Source organism: Protopterus annectens, chromosome 2.part0 (assembly GCF_019279795.1).
Source record: "Protopterus annectens isolate FY-2018-M chromosome 2.part0, PAN1.0, whole genome shotgun sequence".
NCBI lineage: Eukaryota > Metazoa > Chordata > Ceratodontiformes > Protopteridae > Protopterus > Protopterus annectens.
Genome location: NC_056728.1, coordinates 404,795,742 through 404,815,722, shown reverse-complemented (window position 1 = coordinate 404,815,722; position 19,981 = coordinate 404,795,742).

The window sequence follows — 19,981 nt, the reverse complement described above, 5'->3', positions numbered from 1 at the left end:
TAGGATGGGTTAGGTTTTTTCACTATTATTCATTTATTTTATTTATATTTTTATACACATATTTGTTACAAACAAATTTTTTAGTCAAATCTCTGCAAACATTTTAAATAGAAACTGCAAAGTATATATGTGGACCAGCTCAGAACATCTGCGCAATAGACATACATCAGAGTGGCCTATATGCTTTGATGCATTGGCCAGCAGATTATTTAATATTTATTTTCTGCGTATTACTCATGCACTAGGCTGAGTAGACAATCACTGTTCACAGTAGTTATCAGCATAGTGCAGTAGGTTGATTTTTTTGATTATAGCATGTTTTTAGTATTGTTTTTGGCTGTTTTTTCACTGCGGTTTCAAATTTATTCTCAACATATTTTAAAGTCAATTGCACTTAATTTACTTGTTTAAGGAAACCAAAGGTGAACATATAAAGGTGCATTCTTATTAAGTAAGGTTGCACCCTAGCAATGGTTTCAATAACATTTTTAAAACAGTTTGTTAAAACGCACTTGGTTTGTGAAAATTCAATTGTTGAATTTGCATTGAGTTAACAACTGCATTTAATTGTTTAATGAGTTTCAAGTATTTGTTGCAAGGTATTTAAACTGAGTGTGCACATTACAGTTTTAACTTGAGAAAGCCCAGTACCACTGGGTGAAAGCGCTTGTTTGTATTTTGTTGGTTCGGTATTAAAGAAGATTTTCGCATACAACAACGTTAGTGGATTCCACTTTTTATTTTTTTGGGATTACTGGTTTTTGAAAGCCAAAATCTTTACCAAAATCTCCACCACTTTAGTTTGGTACAATTTGTTCTTCAATTTGTGGTGCCCTGGAAGTGTTTGTTTGCCTTAAGCTCTTGGTTTCTCTTTCTTGGTCTTTATCGGAGTTCTTTTTTGTTAATTAATATAGGAGTGAGATAGCACACATTTGAAATGTGCCCTGAAGAGAAAATGTTTAAAATAAAAGTGAAAGAAATTAATGGGAGAACCCTCTACCAGTTTAAATGCATAGACTTGGTGGAAATGTACACATCCCATCTATTGCTGAAGCCATGCTTACCTAACACTAGATGCACAAATACACTCACATTAGTTCAACACTACTGCATTTCAACCACTTACTTATGTAGTTACACAACCTAGAATACACAATATCAGCCACAAGTACCACAGAAGAAGTCTTACTGTGTGAGGTACAGCACATTTGAAATGATGACATCATCAGTGTGTTGCACAGAAAATGTTTTGTGATAAAATTGGAAGAAATTGATGGGGGAGCCTTCTCCCAGTTTAAATGTATCTTTTGAGTGAAAATGTACACATCATAGCTATTGTTGAAACAATACTTACCTGGCAGTAGACACAAACAAACATGCACAAGTTCAACACTGCTGGATTTGAACAACCCACCTATCAAGTTACATAATCTATAGTCCCAGTATAAATGCAAATGCCACAGGAGAAGTCTCAAAGTAAGTGTGTGATACAGCAGAATGGAAAGGAGGGCCTTATTTGTGTGTTGCAGAGAAAATAGTTGTGATAAAAGTGGAAAACATTGATGGGGAGCCTTCAATGTTTTTCCATTGTGGAAGTGTACACATCAGATGTGTGGGTGACAGCAGTTCTAATTAGCACTGCAGACATACAAACACACATGCAGACACTCACACATACACACACACACACACACACACACACATACGCACACACACACACACACACACACACACGCACACACACGCATGCACACAAACACACACACACACACACACACACACACACACACACACACACACACACACACACACACACACACACACACACACGATAGCCACCACTGCATTTAAACACCTACCTATCAAACTACGCAATCTAGAGTACATTGTATAGACCGCAAGAGCCACAGGAGATGTCTGACTTTAAATTTGGGATAATGAATATTTGTAAGGATTGTGTATGTTGCAGGGAAAGTAACGTGCATCACAGACTTGGGTAAAAAGGCATGTTTCCTGACAAGCAGATGTAACAGCAATGTTTTGATCACAAGTAATTTAAATACAGCTATACAGCTCACAGTACTTATCTATTCTGTTATTCATGTACACTGCAGTAGTGTGAGTGACATTTAGCTGCTTCACAGTATGTTGTTTTGATGATTATATAATAAATGCTTATTACTACTCGAAAATGAGCACGCTGATTGGACATCCCAACCAGCATGCCCATTGTAAATTGAGCATTTACCAATAGAAAAAAGTCCAGATGCTGAAGTAGCATTGAGCAGCAGACTTTCTTTTGGCACGTGTTGAGGAACAGAGCAAAATATATGAAAAATCAGGTACATTCTACAAAACTAAATAAACAGAAACCTACAGGACCTACCCAATTTTCCTACTGTGTTTGCAGTGTCCCTCATAAATCTTTATTTTTATAATAGGTAAAAAAAGAAAACAGTGATAAAAATGCTGTTCTCTCCATCACTTCCTCAACACTGATGTATGAGGAATATATCAATACAGGGAAAAACAGTGTGGAAGAAGCCTAGAGGACTCATGCAAATAGATTATTTAAGAAAGGTAAGCAATTACTTTCTTAAATAATGTAATTGTATAACAGCAATAACCCAGTCCTGTTTGTGGGTATATCAGGATTTATCCACAGTTGGTTTTGTTTAATTACTTGGTCTTTGCACTCCTGATCAAACTGCACAAGTTGTGGGCAAATCATGATATACCCACATACAATCATAGGTTATTGCTTAACAGTGATTAGGTTCAGCTCAGGATGATTTTATGCAAATAGTAATCATGTTTTGCATCATTTTCAATATTCCTTCATGCTTGAAGAATGTACATTGTAAATACAAGGAGACAGGCCAAACATATGACAGTGTGCAATTTACTACAACTAAGGAAGTAAATATGCAAAGGTCCCCATCATTGTACGTCAGTTGCAATGCTAAAGGTTTTGGAGTGCAGTCATAACTTATATAATGAACTGTTAGCATCACAGTTAACTCATCATATCTTGAGTACAATAGTCCATCACAACATGCAGAATTAAAAGAAGCCCCTGACATCACTTTCTTTTTGTCAAAATTGCTCCCCAAAGTGCACCTCTGACAAGCTCATTTGTGCAACTGATGGCAAAGTATTAGATCTAAAATTTAAAACAGGAATTAACAGTATTCTGTGCTGCTCTATTCCACTATTAGCAGAAATAAGGAGTACAGACATAAAAACAGTCCTGATGCTGATCCAGGTCAGAAAAGATGTGTGTTACATTAATGATTTTTGCCTCATGATAATTGCAGTAAAGTAATCATTATGGAATAATACAAGCACATACTTAGCTCTCACATCTGGTGATTGTCCATGTATTTGAGCCATGTTGCACTGCTTATTATGAAATTATATGCCTTTGCATGACATCACTGACTAATAGAGTCATTACATGATAATGTACATGTGGGTGGCATAGTTAAAATACTTCCGAAAATGCATGGAAATGCAATTTAATTCATCTTATCACCTTATGAGTGTATAGCAGCAATATTTTTCTGATGTGCATAGTGTACTTTGCTTATTAACACATAATATCTTGATTGTATCAAATGTCTTGCACTTAATTCTGGGAAGGTATGAGCATTTTGTGCATGATTATGAAACAAATAAGGGACCATGCATGCTAATGCTGTTTGATTTCTAGACTACAAAAATGCTATGAAGCAAGGCAGTTTGTGTGCAGCATGCTTTATAAAAGTAGCTACAACTGGAACATCCCATGTGTTACACATTGAACTCTGCAGCCTGTTCAACATATGATATAACTGCCCCCTCATTGTGCTATCAGTCAGTCTTTCCATATAGCAGCAAGGCTATGCACAGTAGTGCAAGGGACAGCAGACTAATGTGACTGAAGGCAAAAGTTATTGACAAGAGCATGAGCTGCCATTTTCTACAGTTATTTGCACTGCTTGGTGCCAGACATCATGCAAATGCTCAGGACAAGAATGGATGAGACAGATGAGGGAGATGAGAGAGAGAAAGACTGGGAGACAGGGACAGACACATAGAAAGAGCCACTTTTGTGGTGTGTTATCTGTCCTATTGTATACAATACAGTGTTTCTAATAGCAAACAGGGTTAGAACAATATAAACATGATTATGACATAAGCAAGATAATGGTGGGTTCATAGCATATGTAGTCAACAGTTACACATACAACAATAAGACTTCCAGTGGATCTTTCAGTGTAACACGTTAGTTATTGATTTGTTTTGTTACACTTTCTGCTCTTCTGCTTGCTTCTTATAATCTTGTCCTCAGTCTCAGAACTGTCATCACTGTTCCTCTCACAGATCCCTGGGTCAGTGCTGGACATGGCATTGACTTTGCAATAAGAAGCAGTACCTTTTCTACTCTACCAATTCAGGCAGCAAAACCCCTATTCATGATGTTCTCCACAAGCTCTGTCAGCTCCTGAATGGGTGGGTGACAAAATCTCTACCTTCACTGCTAATCCTGGTGAGTACAACTGCACTAGCAGCCAGGGCAGAACTACCTAATACAGTTGGAGCAGGCAGTTCAGGAGTGGTGGAGCCAGTTCTGACAGCTTGGAACCAGATGTGCTGGGTGTCTGTGCTGACAGTGGTAGTGCCACCACAGCTACCTGTGGAGGTACCATGGGCTAAACCCTAGTGTTCAGTCTAAATTCCTTTGCTGATGGTCATTTGAGTTGCAGTAACAATGTTTCAAATGTCTCTATACAAATAATATAGATAATAACATCAATGACATGTTATACTAATATTTCAATATATAAGCAGATATAACACATAACTATGTTAACCTTTGCCACATCCAGATATGATGTGAATGCATCAATGTGTCATAAATGCATCAATCTCAATGCTATTGTAAATAATATGGAATCAGTTGACTGTGGAATATCTGACACATTTACTCCATGTAAATACATCAAGTTACATAAAATGGAATGTTTAATGTTATTTAATATTGCAGTTATTTAATATTTATTTATTGATTTTATTTTATTTCATAATTGTTTGCCAGGAAAGTCTGACTGGAATAAGATCCATTTTCAGTGGAGGCCTAGGGAGAAAAGCTCTACATATAGAGATTATGCAAAACTTATACAAGAAATTATACAAAACTTATGCAAGAAATTATACAAAAAATATACAAGACATACAGTACACCAGAAATTACATTCTATGCTATTATAATATAACTAACATTTGTATTATACAATCATCTGATATAATTCCTTATTGTAGTGTAGATATTGTAGTTTATCAGAATAAGCTGAGGAAGGGTTTGTAGGGGGAAAATGGATAGAAAAAGATGAGGGAAAAAGTAAAATTATTATAATATTGCAGTAAATAATTTTTGCATACAATCATGTGATAAAAATAATTGCTGTCAATGGAAATTGATCCCACTGACAACTAAACCAGTTTACTCATTGCGTAGTAGTGCTATGATCAGAAGCTTTTGGAGCAGGCATGTATGCTTAATATAAAGGATAGGTATGACTACTTAAGCTCATATGGACTGCTGCCCTGAAAATTATATAATCTTACTTTCATTCATACCCAGTTCGTTCATATCCTCTGTCTCTCTGAGGCAAGCCACTCATTCCTGTTGTGCCTGTCTATTCTCCACAATCACTTCAGCAGCTGTACATAACAGAAAACAGATCAAAATAGAAGTATAATGAATAACTGTATTGCCTGGCCAATCCATGGTATAATATTGACTGGTTAAGAGTCACTATACTTACACAACTCAGGGATATTTCTAGTCCTAAACTCAGCCTCCCAACAGCTCAGGATTTCCTGCTTACACCTCTTTTTATAACTATAATGTTGACAATGTTGTCCCCCAGTGTGTGGAATGCTAGTTCCACTGGTCACAGCATTTTGCCAAACCCTTCCAAGCCTCAGCCATTTTGTGAGACTCAGTATAGTTCCCCTGCAGAAGCCTACAGCAGTGGCATGTTACAGGAACTGCAATAAAGAACCTGGACTCCTGTTCACAAAAAATTTGGACACTAAATGGAGTACCTTCACCTTCACTCACCATGTTTTCTGAAGGACACCTAGAACTATATGTCTGAATTAGCACCCATTTCAGATCTCACATGTACCAGTTTGTCATCTGCATATACACAACTGAAATCACAAAAGTTACTTAGTAGAGAAACTGGGAATGATTCCTTCAAAATGCAATTGAGGTGTAGTAGTGATACTTGGTCATGTGTGATGCTCACCATATTTCCACATATCCCAGTGCAAAATATCTACTGCTTTATGCTGTTCGTTATAATCATTGTTTAGAGGTAAGCTTTTATGAAGTGGTACATAATGGGTTGGTGGAACATACAAAATGCAAATCTTGAGTAATACCACCTGGGAATAGAACACATGAGTAAAAATAAAGCTAAAATGCTAAATGTTCCTTATTAACTTTTAATACAACAGCAGAACTTACATTTTTAAGTTTTACATTGAAGTTTAAAAATTTAAACATGAGTGAAGATTTAATTAAGACATGTATGTATGTATGCGACTTTCACTTGTCATGGTACTAATGTAAAATAAAAAAAAACAGTATTTTTATGTAGAAAATTCACATGCATGGAGTTGCATGTCCTGAGTAACACTTGTTGTGGTAGGTGCAATAAATACTTTTCATGACATACTATCCCACCCACATAATAATTATATGTGATTAGACATATTGTGCAAATTATGCCTATGGAAGTGTAGTTTAAATTAACTATTAGCATTGTTATGTTTAACATGCTTTACACAGATTATATTTGACTGATGAAACAATCATTACACACAGTTGTGTTGCAGATTTCATATGCTAATAGTATTACTTCATGTTCAATTTCAAATAAAAATTCTTTATCACTACTTATTCTGACCATCCTCAGTAAACCAATCTGTAATCAAACCATGTATTACCTCTGCAGTTTCTCCAACCTTACTTCATTACCTTGAAATGCAAAGAAAAGTAACCAACATGTGCATATTCTTCACTCAGTACTGTCTATCATGCTGATGGAAATGCAACATCACCAGATTCATTTCCACTAGTGACGGCACCCCAAATTAACTTTTTATGTTTTTGCCTCTGGACAAGAACTGTCACTGCCAAGCAATGCACAAATGCAAAAGCCCCAAAAATATATAAATAAATAACTCAAATACAACAACTATTAAAGGGTATACATCGCAATAAATACAACATTTACGGCATCAAATAGACACACTTGGCCTTTTAAAAATGTTTTCCACATGATAACTTTCATTTCTGTTACCCAACATCAGGCCTTCATGTAATGACAAATCTTGAGTATGGGGGTCACACAGAGAATTACCTAAGCTCATTTTTGACACATTGCATACATATACAAGTAATAATAACATTTCAAAAGAAACACATTAGTATAATTTTTAATGCGTGAGATATATGGAGAATTAATCCAAACTATATTAATATATTTCACCATTCATCGTGTTACTGATTTTGTTTTTTTCATACTTTTGAAAATGTCATCTTTTGCAGCATGCACATCAAATTTGTGTTATTACTACTAAGAATAATTCACTTTCCAAAACAAAACATTTGTGCCACTGTGAGTAGTACCTTTAAATTATCAAAATCTGGATTCAATACGTGCATTGTTGCTGGTGGCACACATAGGTTATTGTACAAACACATTCAGCCACAGATAAAGTAACATAATAACGGTCTTTTTGCCAATCATCACTATGTATTTCTAGCAGTATACATATGAATATAACCAGTGTTATGCTTAACTGCAGTTCACACATGCTATAGGTAACATACTTAGCATTCAATAGACATAGTTGGGGTTTTTTAATTCATAATAAAAACATTCGGATCCAACTTATTCTGACCCCGTCAGTAATACTATTTGTAGTCTGTATTTGAACCAGCATTATCTCTGCTCTTTCTCCAATCATAATGCATTAGCACTTCGAGCCATAGAGAAAGGTAATTGAGACAGATCCATTTTCTTTGCTAAGCATTGTCTATAGTGCTGATGGAAACACTCTGGTGCCAGTCTCCTTTTTGCTACTGATGACATTCCAAGTTATATTTTGAGTTTTTGCCTTGGGAAGTGAACCGCCATTCACTGTTATTGACTGCTGATAGTCCCTATTGTGCAATGCAAGTGGTGTGCAAATGATGAAGCAAACAAAAAATATATAAAAGGAAAAAATTCTTCTGTATGATGATTTCTGAACTCTGTGGTCTTATACCATGAACATGTGGGCATTAAGGAGCCTAAGTTTCTCATAGACATTACCCTCTCAAGATATGAACCTTGAAACCATGGCATTAACATGAAACATTGGGAATATTAACAGCATGTGCCATATACAGACAGGGGTTTTATAGGGCAGAGAAAGTGGAGAACAAATACTCCAGCTTTGACTCTCTAACACTATACAGTTATGGAACAATATAGTCATGTTATCAAGTTGCCCTTTGTCATGTCACAGTTGACCTAACAAATAATGTTAAAATAATGACAAATGTATACAATACAAGAGTGTGTTCTTCCCTTTGTCAGCAGTAATTGTCATTTGATACATTTGTAAAGTGATGGCATTGTACTTTGCATTTATTTACATATGTCTGCTCTGTATGTTTCTTTTTCATGTACATTACTTAACTTACACTTTGTGATGGCAGGAAGGTTTACGTCTTAAGTATGTATTCAGAAATGTGGTATCATGTTTTATCTCCTAAGTAAATCAAAGCAATTTCATATTGGTTTTGTGAGTGTATTCTCTCCTATATGGCCTCTGTAAGTGTACATCAGAGTAGAGGGAGTGTTAAACTTGTAATTATTTGTGCACTACTGCTAATGAGTCATACTTGCAAGTCCTTAGCAAGCCCCACTTCTCAATGCTCATTCCAGGACTGCTAGGGCATGTGCATGGTGATGTGTAAGTCTTCATATGATGTTTACCTGCTGGGCACTTCAAGCAGATTGTGTGATTCATGAATGATAATGAGTTGACACCTGATTTACATGGTGTCCACAGGGTTAGTCGGCATTATGTAAGTACAAGCTGATGCTATAGCACTTGTATATTAGTAGAAGAGACTGCTTGTATTCACTATCTTGAGCTACCGCTTTTTGAGAACTGAAATTGCATTACTTTTTGTACTTCCATACAAATCATGTGAAGGTATGTGAAGTTTCTTTACTACTTAATATCTAAACTGTGTCTTGGCTTACCTTTCACATAACATTGTCTGATGTCTGATGTTTTTCCATTTGTGTTTGTATAGAAGACATAGCTGTTGTTATTTGAAGAATCCTTATCTAATGTAAATGGCTTTATAGCAACATTTACCTGTGGATGTGAACATGTATGAATACAATTTGTATGAGGAGTATTAATGTGACAGTTACATTTTAGAGCCCAAACTGTTTTAAACCTGTTGCTTCTGCCTAATGTCAACAAAAAGTATCTCAAATTGTAATATTTTTCATTTTGTATACTTGATTCATTGACAATACTGCTATCTATTCTGGAGTTATAGATTTTTTCAGCCTTACCATATTTGTCATTGCATCATTTGCTGGGGGTGAGGGGGGGCAGGTTAAGGTTATGTACTACATGTGTTTTTTCATATGTATTAGTCAGTTAATTTTGTTAATGATACCTGAAAAATGCACATTTGTTTTTTTTTTTTTTTTTTTGTCATTTACCTTGTTTCTTTTTTTGATACATTTTTTTGTGCTTTATTAAATCCCGTACAGGGGTATGGCTCCCAAAAACTCTATGCAATCTAAACCTGCATTCTTAGATGATAAGAATGAGATAATAGTGCAAGCCCTCCATCAACATGATAATGCCTCTTACTGAAGGTTGTAGCTGACAAGCCCTTTCTTGACCGTATCTGGTGGCAGGTAGTTGATGATGCCAATGCTGTAGGTAGCCATTGGCCAATGACATAATTAGTAAGGTCAAGAAAACAGCAAGTGCTACAGCAGGGGAATGGAGGGCTATTGGTGGTGATCCTGCCACTGAACCACCATTCACTATAACTGAGTAGTTCCTGTCCACTGTAATTGATTCAGGCAGCTCAATGTGGGTTCCCAGTGTACAGCTTGACATATGTGCAGAAGTGAAGGATGACCAAAGTGTGTCTGTTAGTGCAGCTCCAGGTATGGCATCTTAAAACCTGCACTTCACGCTAACATTTTCTGTGTGACAAGCAACAGTAAGCATGCTATGTTGTATTCATTAAACAGGTCTATGGTTCGTATCCTGCTTCAAGCCAAGACTAAGCAGAATAATATGATAATGAAGACATAAGCAGGTGAATTGCATGCCAATGAAGCAATTCTACACGGTGAAGGGATTCAGGAATATATAAAGCCCACATACACATACAACACTCCCCTTTGCCCTTACTGTTTGGCGTATAGTCAAGAGCACACTTTGAAATAAAAATGTTAGTGGCTGCTGCTGCTACTATTAACCCGTATGTACAACAGGCTTTAATACAAAGTGTTGCTGCTGCTGCCAGACCTCAGACAAGAAGGAAAAGAATGTTGAGACCACAACTGACATATCATGAACCGTATTATGCAAAAAGAGTAGAGTATTAAAGAGTGAACAGTGATAACTTAGAAGAAATTGTCCACCTATGCCATCTTCATCTGAAGCCCTGGTGAAATTGTGGAGAAATAAATCCTACTGGAAACCAAGGTATGTATACCATTTTCAGAGATCTACAGGAGATATATTAGAGGTGTCACATGCCTCAGCCTCAAGAATATTATATGGATCATATCTGATTTTCACATGTCACAAAGAAATATAGTACCACCATGCAATATTTCTGTGCCACAACACACTTCCCTGAAGTTCTGGGGGGCCATAGACTGCTCACACATTCAATAAATGCCCCACCTAGGGAATAGGGAACAGGGTATATCAACACAACAGGATATCACTTTATGATCTGTCAGGTTGTCTACAATCCCCAAAGGATCATCTACAATGTCTGTCCAGGTAACCCTGGCAGTTGTCACAATTCAAACATATCTCACACCTGTGACTTGTATGTAATATTTTCTAGGGGTGACTTTTCACAAAGAAATCTAGTGGGAGATGCAGGTTGTGCACTGGAACCTTTGCTCATTACACCCATGAAAAACCCACATAATCAACAAAAAGAGAAACAAAAAAACTCCTGATTAGACTTATGCTACATAACCCCGAGTTTAGCAACAATAGATGCAACTGCAATTAAAGAAGTAATTTAGGTAGACTTTAAGATTTTTTTTAATAAATTAATATGAGTAAAAAATATATGCTGATACCATTAGCAGGTGTCATGGAACCTCAGTACCAGGTGTGCTCAGAGAGACAAAAAGGAGATGGAAATAGGGATGATAAGCATTACAGTGATGATGACACATGAAAGATAAACCTCACCAAGTTATAAATCTAAACAAAGAACATATGCTACATCCTCTCTCTCTTTTTCCTCTCCATCTGTCTCCTTTCATATTTCTCTCTCTCTCTCTCTATATATATATATATATATATATGTGTGTGTGTGTGTGTGTGTGTGTGTGTAAGATACTAATGCCATACCTGAGCATCAGTAATACACACTTTGTCATCCTCCACCTCTACATCTATGTCTCACACCACAATAAGCTGCCTGGATCCCTTACAGTGTACAGGAACTCCTCTGTCTCAGTGAGATTTGGTAGCAGCACTGGCTCTTCTTTTTGTGTGGCCTTGGTGATCATGTCACTGGCCCAGTGTCTGCTGTGCTTGTACTCACAGCCATTGTGACTTACAGTAGTGACATCATTCACCACCTGCCAACAGATGCAGTTTTGGAAAGATTTGTCAGATAAGACCTTTTGTACGAGGTGTGATCCATGCTAACAGAGGACCTACACTATAACCTTATTCTCAGCATTTGAGAATGCAGGTTTACATGTATGAGAGTAAAAAACATAAACAAATATATGTATCAGAAAAAGAAGTGGTGACTGGCAAGAAAACAAATATGCATTTATGCAGGCATCATTAAAAAAATAATAGCTAACTGATCTATATGAATGCACATATCTAATACATGACTGTAACCCTCCACCAGCAACAAAATGACAAACCTGACTAAGGATGAAGAAATGTAACTCTGGAATATACAGCAAAATAAACTATGAAACAAGTGTATGAAATAAAAATGTTTACCATTTTTGGATAACTTTTGTTAATGCCAGGCATATTCAACAGGCTTAATAGAGTTTTTTGTCTAAAATGATACTTTCACATTGCTATCACTGATATAAAATGCACTCATGTTCACATCTTCACAGATATTTTGCTGTAAAGGAATGCAACATTAGATGAAGATCCTTCCAATAACAACTGCTACACTTTCTATACCAACAGAGATGGACAAACTGCAGACATCATGCAGTGTTATTTAAAAAATAATATAACAACTGTTTAACTATTAATTGTAATAAAACATTACTGCTTCTTTTTCTCATACACGTTTGACAAGATTTGTATTAAAGTCTGACAGAAATAATACAGAACAGCAGCATCTTAATTTAGTCTTCCAAATTATGATGCTAGTTTCTTAGCCACAGGTTAAGCTTACATAGTGCAGATTAACCCCTCCATACATGGTGAAAATCTAAATCAGGTGTCATCTCAGTATCATTCATGAATCACACAATCTGCTCGGAGTGTTGGTCAGCTAAACATGGTATAAGGACCTACACAATGTGATGCACACAACCTTGCAGTACAAAATTGATTATTGAGAAGTGCAGCTTGCTAAAGGCTTGCAAGTATGAATTATTATCAGTAGTGCAGAAAAAACATTTAATGTTTAACACTCCTGCCACTTTGATGTACACGTACATAGGGTGTGTTATGGAAAATACACTTACAAAAGTAGTCTGTGATTACATTTACTTACTTAGGAGATAAAACAGTACAATACATTTTAGAATATAAGCTTAACAGGTAAATATGCCTCTGGGTACAAAGTGTGTGTAAGTCATGTAAAGTACATAAAACTGAAACATACAAACAATGCATATCTAAATACATGCAAATCAAAATACAGGTAACTTAACAGGTAAATATGCCTTTGGGTACAAAGTGTGTGTAAGTCATGTAAAGTACATTAAACTGAAACATACAAACAATACATATCTAAATACATACAAATCAAAATACAATCACTTTACAAATGTATCAAAAGATAGTCACTACTCACAGAAGAAAGGAGAGAATGCATTCTTGTATTGCATACATTTGCTCTTTCTTTGAGATGATTTCTTAGGATAACTGTTGCCAATACTGTAATTTTCCAGGCATCATCTGTAAAATGAGACAGGACAACGTTGATAAAACTTGTATATTGTGCCATAAATACAAAGTGTTAGATGAACAAAGCTTGAGTATATGTCCAGCACTTTCATAGACTCATAAATACCTTTCTGTATGTGGCACATACTGTTAATCTTCCTAATGTTTCATGTCAATGTCATGATTTCCACGTTCAAATCTAGACAGTGACATTTATGTTTGAAATGAGAGATCATTAATGTCCAAAATTTCATGGTATAAGTCTACAGAGTTGAGAAATGATCATACAGGCACATTTTCCTTTTTTCTTTAGCTTCATTATTTGTGCAAAGCTTGGCACTGTCTATCAATGACTATTAGTGGTCACCAGCAGTGAATGATGGTTCACTTCCCAAGGAGAAAACTCCAAAAATTTAATTTGCAATGCCATCAGTATCACAAATGAGACTGGCACCAGAGTGCTTCCTTCAACACTCTGGATAGTACCGAGTAAAGAAAATACACCACCCAATTACTTTTCTCTGTGGTTCAAGGTGTTAATAGTGTAATTTTCATGTAACAGCAGAGGTAATGCAGGGTTCATATCCAAATTACAGTCAGTTTTACTGAGGGGATCAGAATAAGAATTGTCACATGTTTTTTTATGAACTGAACATTAAGTACAACTGTCAAGTTGCAACATGTAATGTGCAATCCAACTCTTTGTAATAAATGCTAAGTATATCATCTGTACTCTCTGTGAATTGTGTTAAGCATAGTTCTGCTCATAGTTAATTGAAAATACAGTTGCATATATAAAATGTTGACAATACTTAGTAGTGACTGGCAAAAAGACACTTGCTTTGTCACTTTTTCCATGGCCCAATATGTTAATGCATTAACATATGTGTAACAGCAGCAATAATGCAAGGTTTGATTCCAGTTTTTGATATTTTGAATACGCTATTCACAGTGGCGCAAATGTTTTGTTAGAACCTGAACTATTGTTAGTGTTGATACATTTTATATGCATGATGTAAAATATATTTACTAAGTATGAATAAATAAAATCAGTAACATAGTGAATGTGGAAACATTTATAATAACCTAAATTAATTGTCCATATCTATAAAATGCTGTTCATGACAGTAATACAGTTCCTTTAAAAAGATATAATCTGTGTACAAAATGAGTTTCTGTAATTTCCTGTGAGTCCCCTTTTTTAATGAATCTCATTACATGAAGGCATGATGATGTGTAACAGAAATGAAAGTTGTTACATGGCAAACAGTGTTAAAGGATTGAATGTGTAAGTATAATGTCATAGGTGCTAGGTTCTTTGCAAGTATATCCTTTTATTGTACTTTGTTTTATTTTTTTCACTTCTGCATGTGCGTGACAGGTGGCTTTGTGCACCATTCAAGTGTCAGCCATCACTACCTGTCAGTGACAGTTGACATCTGAAGGCAAAAACTCAAGATTTTAACTTGGGGTAGAGTCAGTAGTGAGACTGGTGGTGGGGCACTTCCATCAGCACTCTGGATAGTACTGACTGTAGAACATATAGCTATCAATTACCTTTCTCTGTGCCTTAAGGTGTTGATGCAGTAAGTTAAGAGTAACAGAATATGTAATGCAAGGTTTGAATGCAATCTACATATACTTTTACTGAGAGGTTCAGTATAAGTAGTGTCACCAAATTTGTATTTGCAATTTAACATAAAGCACAACTGACAATTAAAAAATGAAATTTGCAGCAAAACTCTATGTAATGACTGCTAAATAAGTCAACTATAATATGTATCAAGTATGTTAAGCATAACAATGATCATAGTTAATTCAAGATATACTTGCATATGTAAAATATGCACAATAGCTGTTGAAAAAAATATGACTCAACAAAAATATCATTATTAGGTGTGTAGGATATTATATCATGTAAAGTATATATTCCACCTTCCTCAACATGTTTCCTCAGCTCATGCAACTCAATGAATATGAAATGGATTTAGAAAAAATAAATAGTGTCTTTTATATACAACTCCAATAACATAAAAAGTGAAAGTCAAAAAATAGAATCTTGTCACATATCTCCACTCACATTGAAATTGTTACACCTAGACTTACAAGGTCAAAATATTAGTTTGTGTTCCTGTAGCATTTAGCAGTTAAGCCATCTTTTTAGTCATGGGTTCAATTCCCAGGTGAGATTGGTCAAAGTGTATAGTTTGTATGTCCCATCAACCTATTAAGTACCAGTTTATACCATTTTATCTCTTAGTAACACTGATTATTACCAACATCATAGACTTGAAGTCATGTCATATCACTGTGACAGAAGACTGTAAGTAGAATTATCATCCATCATAACAGAGAGCATGGCCAAATATGACAATATGTAGTTAAAATGTAGTTAACATATCATCATCAAAAAGAATTTGATGATTTCACAGAGGCAAAAATTAGAAGGTGTAACACCCAGCAGCATAGATGCACTCAAACTAAACAAACAACTCAGAGGCAAAATAAAGTCTACCAAAGCCAAATCTGAGGTAAGTTTGACTTCTCAAGCCATGGACAACCACAAGACATTCTTTAGCTATGTCTGCAGCTTCAAAGACAATACTCAGCTTTGTGCAGAGATCATTGTTAATTAAGCCATTTATATTGAGATAGAAAATATAGCAAACCTACTGGCAGACAAATTGAGCTCTAACGTAACCTGTCTCTCTCCTCCATCCCAGCTTTTCCTCAGGAAATACCATCAAATATAACTCCCTGTATAATTCATAGAAACAGTTCCTGAATAGTCTCCCTAAGGCCATGAACAGTGCATTGATGGGCCAAGACAATATACCAGGAGGCCTTCTAATTAGCATGAAACAAGACTTATCAGAATCTCTGAAATTGTTATTTAATAGGAGCCTCCAAACAAGCTTCATGCGTCATGAATAAAGAACAGCAACTATTATTCCTTTGCACAAAGGCAGGCCATCTATAGACCCTTGGAAACTACAGACCTATTTGTCACCCTAGTCTCACATGAAAAGCCAAGGAAAAGAATTATCATGGAAATGATCAGTAATGACACAGGAAACCACCAGATACTGGACACAATCAAATTTAGTTTCATCAAGGGCAGGGTAATGCCTACTCAACCTTGTGGACTTCTTTGAAAATGTCACAAAAAACAATGTATGAGGGCAAAATGGTTCACACTGTGTACCTTGACCTACTCAGGGCATGTGGCACAATATTCCACTCAGGCATTGTTGATAAACTCATGAGTTTAGGTATAAACCCTTAGGTCACCCCATGAATAGCCAGCTGGGTCACAGGCAGGATCCAGAAAGTTAGAATTGGAGGCCCACCTCTACAAAAAGGCCAGCCACAAGTACAGTCCCTCAGAGATTGGTCCTGACATGGCTCATTTTTGGTGTTTAACTCTCCGAAGTCAAGGTCAATGTTAAGGGTCTTTGGGTGAACAGATTTGTAGACGATTGCAAATTAGGAGCAGTCAAGTAATAGAATCCCCAATGACACTGATATTCTCCAGGAAGGGATACCTAAGACAAGTAACTTGTGTCAGAGCCATGGACTAGAACTAAATATCAAGAAATACATGTAATAGTATATTTTGGGAAGTCATCCACCCCTGGTAATTAGTGTGACAAAGGGAAATACTGCCATCCCAGATATCTGGAATTTTGTAAATAATCATATGTCATTTGTGAATATCAATATGATTCATATGCTTCTTGTTTTGAAAGTACGTTTTTAGGGGATAGTAACTATTTTAGATTCAGATAGGAATATAGTAACATATAGCTTAGATGCTTTCATTATTTATTGGAGACTATCCTGCAATGCTGTTTTAAATATTTCCTGTGATTTTGAACTCTGATATAACTGATTACTTACTGAGTATTGTCTTGTTCTTTTAGTATTTATTATTAAATATATTTAAATCTTTCAATTGTGGCTGGTCTGTTTAGAGATATTTAAGCTCATAGAGTACTTGCATATCTATTTGGTGACACTGTACAGGCCACTCCTAAATAGACTTGCTCTTGTTCAAAGTACCATTTTGATTAATAGTAACATTACACAGTAGGATTGGGCATCCTTTGTTAAGGCCCATAAAGTAGCTGATAAACACTGGCTGGTGGCAGTTGGAACTACCTTATAGTCTGGGCAGAAGGGGGCACAGTGAGTAAACCCGTACCAGCCTTTCCCAGGAGAGTGAGCGTGTGTGTGTGTGTGTGTGTGTGTGTGTGTGTGTGTGTGTGTGTGTGTGTGTGTGTGTGTGTGTGTGTGTGTGTGTTTGTATATAAATAAAATCTCAAAGTGTTTGTGTGTCAAGTTACTTGGGTAGGGACACAAAGCACTGGTTGAACAGAGAGGGTTCTGGAAGTCTTAGCTTGGCCACTCAGCTGAGATCACAATTCTATAGCTGTGCCAGTGGGGGTTCTTATTGTGGATCTTAAGAAAGAGGGAGAAACCAGTTCCAGACTGGCTGTGATCTCTGTGTGCTTTTAAGGGAAATTGCACTTTACTGTGTGTGTACTTGTCATCCTCCCAGTGTGTACATTTCTCACTGTTGCCAATAGTGAGGATTGAGGCTCCTTGATGACTGGGCCAGTCCAGGGGTGTCACAATTAGCATACTGACAACACATTCCTAACAGTTCGCCCAGTAGTCAGGGACTTGGAGACACATATAGACAGTATTCTAGCCTTTTGACCATCATTTGTCTATAGTAGTAAGGAAATAATTCTATGTTGTGCAACTTACAAAGAAAGGTATGGCATTTAGGTCCAAGGATACCATTGTTCCACTATATTAAGCATTCATCAAACCTAACCAGGCACTTCCAAAAACTGGAGCATCCGCAGAGGTTCCTCACTAAAAGAATACAGAACATAAGTAACATGTCCTGTGCAGACCACCTCAAAGCCCTATCCAAGTATTCTGTCTCCTATCAGCTGTTGAGGGAAGATCTATGCCTGGCATAGAAGGCATTGTTGAGCTCTACCCTGATGGACTTCCCGCATATCTGCAAAGCAGCAGCACCAACATTACCTATTCTAAAGACTTAAACCTTGTCTGGGATATAAATAGGACCTGTTGGAGAGACAGATTTGTATCCCAGAGACTACCCCTTCTCTGGAATAAGCTTCCCATCCATGTAAAGCAGAATTCCTCTCTTACTCAATTCAAGTGAAACTTGGACAGTTGGATGGGGATCAGGAAATTTTTCCCTGGTTTGGTACCTATCTCTTTAATGGACACAGCAGCCTATAAATGGTTCATCTCCTACCTCCCGATTGTAAATGTTTCATCTCCCAGGCCCCTGCTTACATTTGTCAAGGATGTGATGCCCCTGCACTGGCCCAGTAATCAAGGAGCCACAATCCTCACCACTAGCACCACTGAGGGACATACACATTGGGAGGATGACAAATACACACACAGTAAAGTACAATTTCCCTTAAGAGCACACAGAGATCACAGTCAGTCTGGGGCTGGTTTCTCTCTCTTTCTCCAGATCCCAATAAGACTGTCCACTGGCACAGCTATAGGGTTAAGATCTCAGCTGATTGGCCAAGCTAAGGCCTCCAGCACCCTCTCTGTCCAACAAGTGCTTCATATCCTTGCCTAAATAGCTGACACACACACACACACACACACACACACACACACACACACACACACACACACACACACACACACACACACACTTTGAGATTTGATTTATATACAAACACATGCACACACCTGGGAAAGGATGGCACACGTTTACTAGCTATGCCTCCTTCAGCCCAGACTATAAGGTAGTACCAGCTGCTACCAGCCACCCTTACTTATCAGCTACTATTAAGGCCCTTACCAAAGGGTGCCCAATCTTACTGTGTAATATTACTATTATCCAAATAGTAAGTGTGACCAAGACATGCAAGGCTATTTAAGAGTGGCCTGTACAGTGTCACCAAATACATATGCAAGTACGCAAAGAGCTTAAATATTTCTAAACAAACCAGCCACAATTAGAAGGTTTAAATATATTTAATACTAAATAATAAAAGAACAAGATAATACTCAAACAATGCAGTGAGTACAGAGTTCAGAATCACAGGAAATATTTTAAAACAACATCGCAGGACAGTCTCAAATGTATACAGAAAACATTTAAACTAATCTTTACTATATTCTTATCTATCTCTAAAAGAAATACTGTACATAAATCTTACTTACAGAGCAACACACAGGCAGAAGTGCTAAGTGAATGTTTCTAGGTCCAAGACAAGATACAAAATGCACACTGTTCCTCTCTGAGAGAGTTCTTAAATTAATATCACATATTACTGCTGGGTTAGCCTGAATTACATCACTTCTTGTCACCTGCATTCAGTTCACAGGCTAACAAAAACTTAACAAAATTTAACATTTCTCTGTGAAAAATACATATCTCTCAGATGTTTGCCTAGAACTGGAAGTCATAAAACAATTAACACTTTTAAATTTGAAACCTAGTAATTATTTCTGTTTCAAGACAATA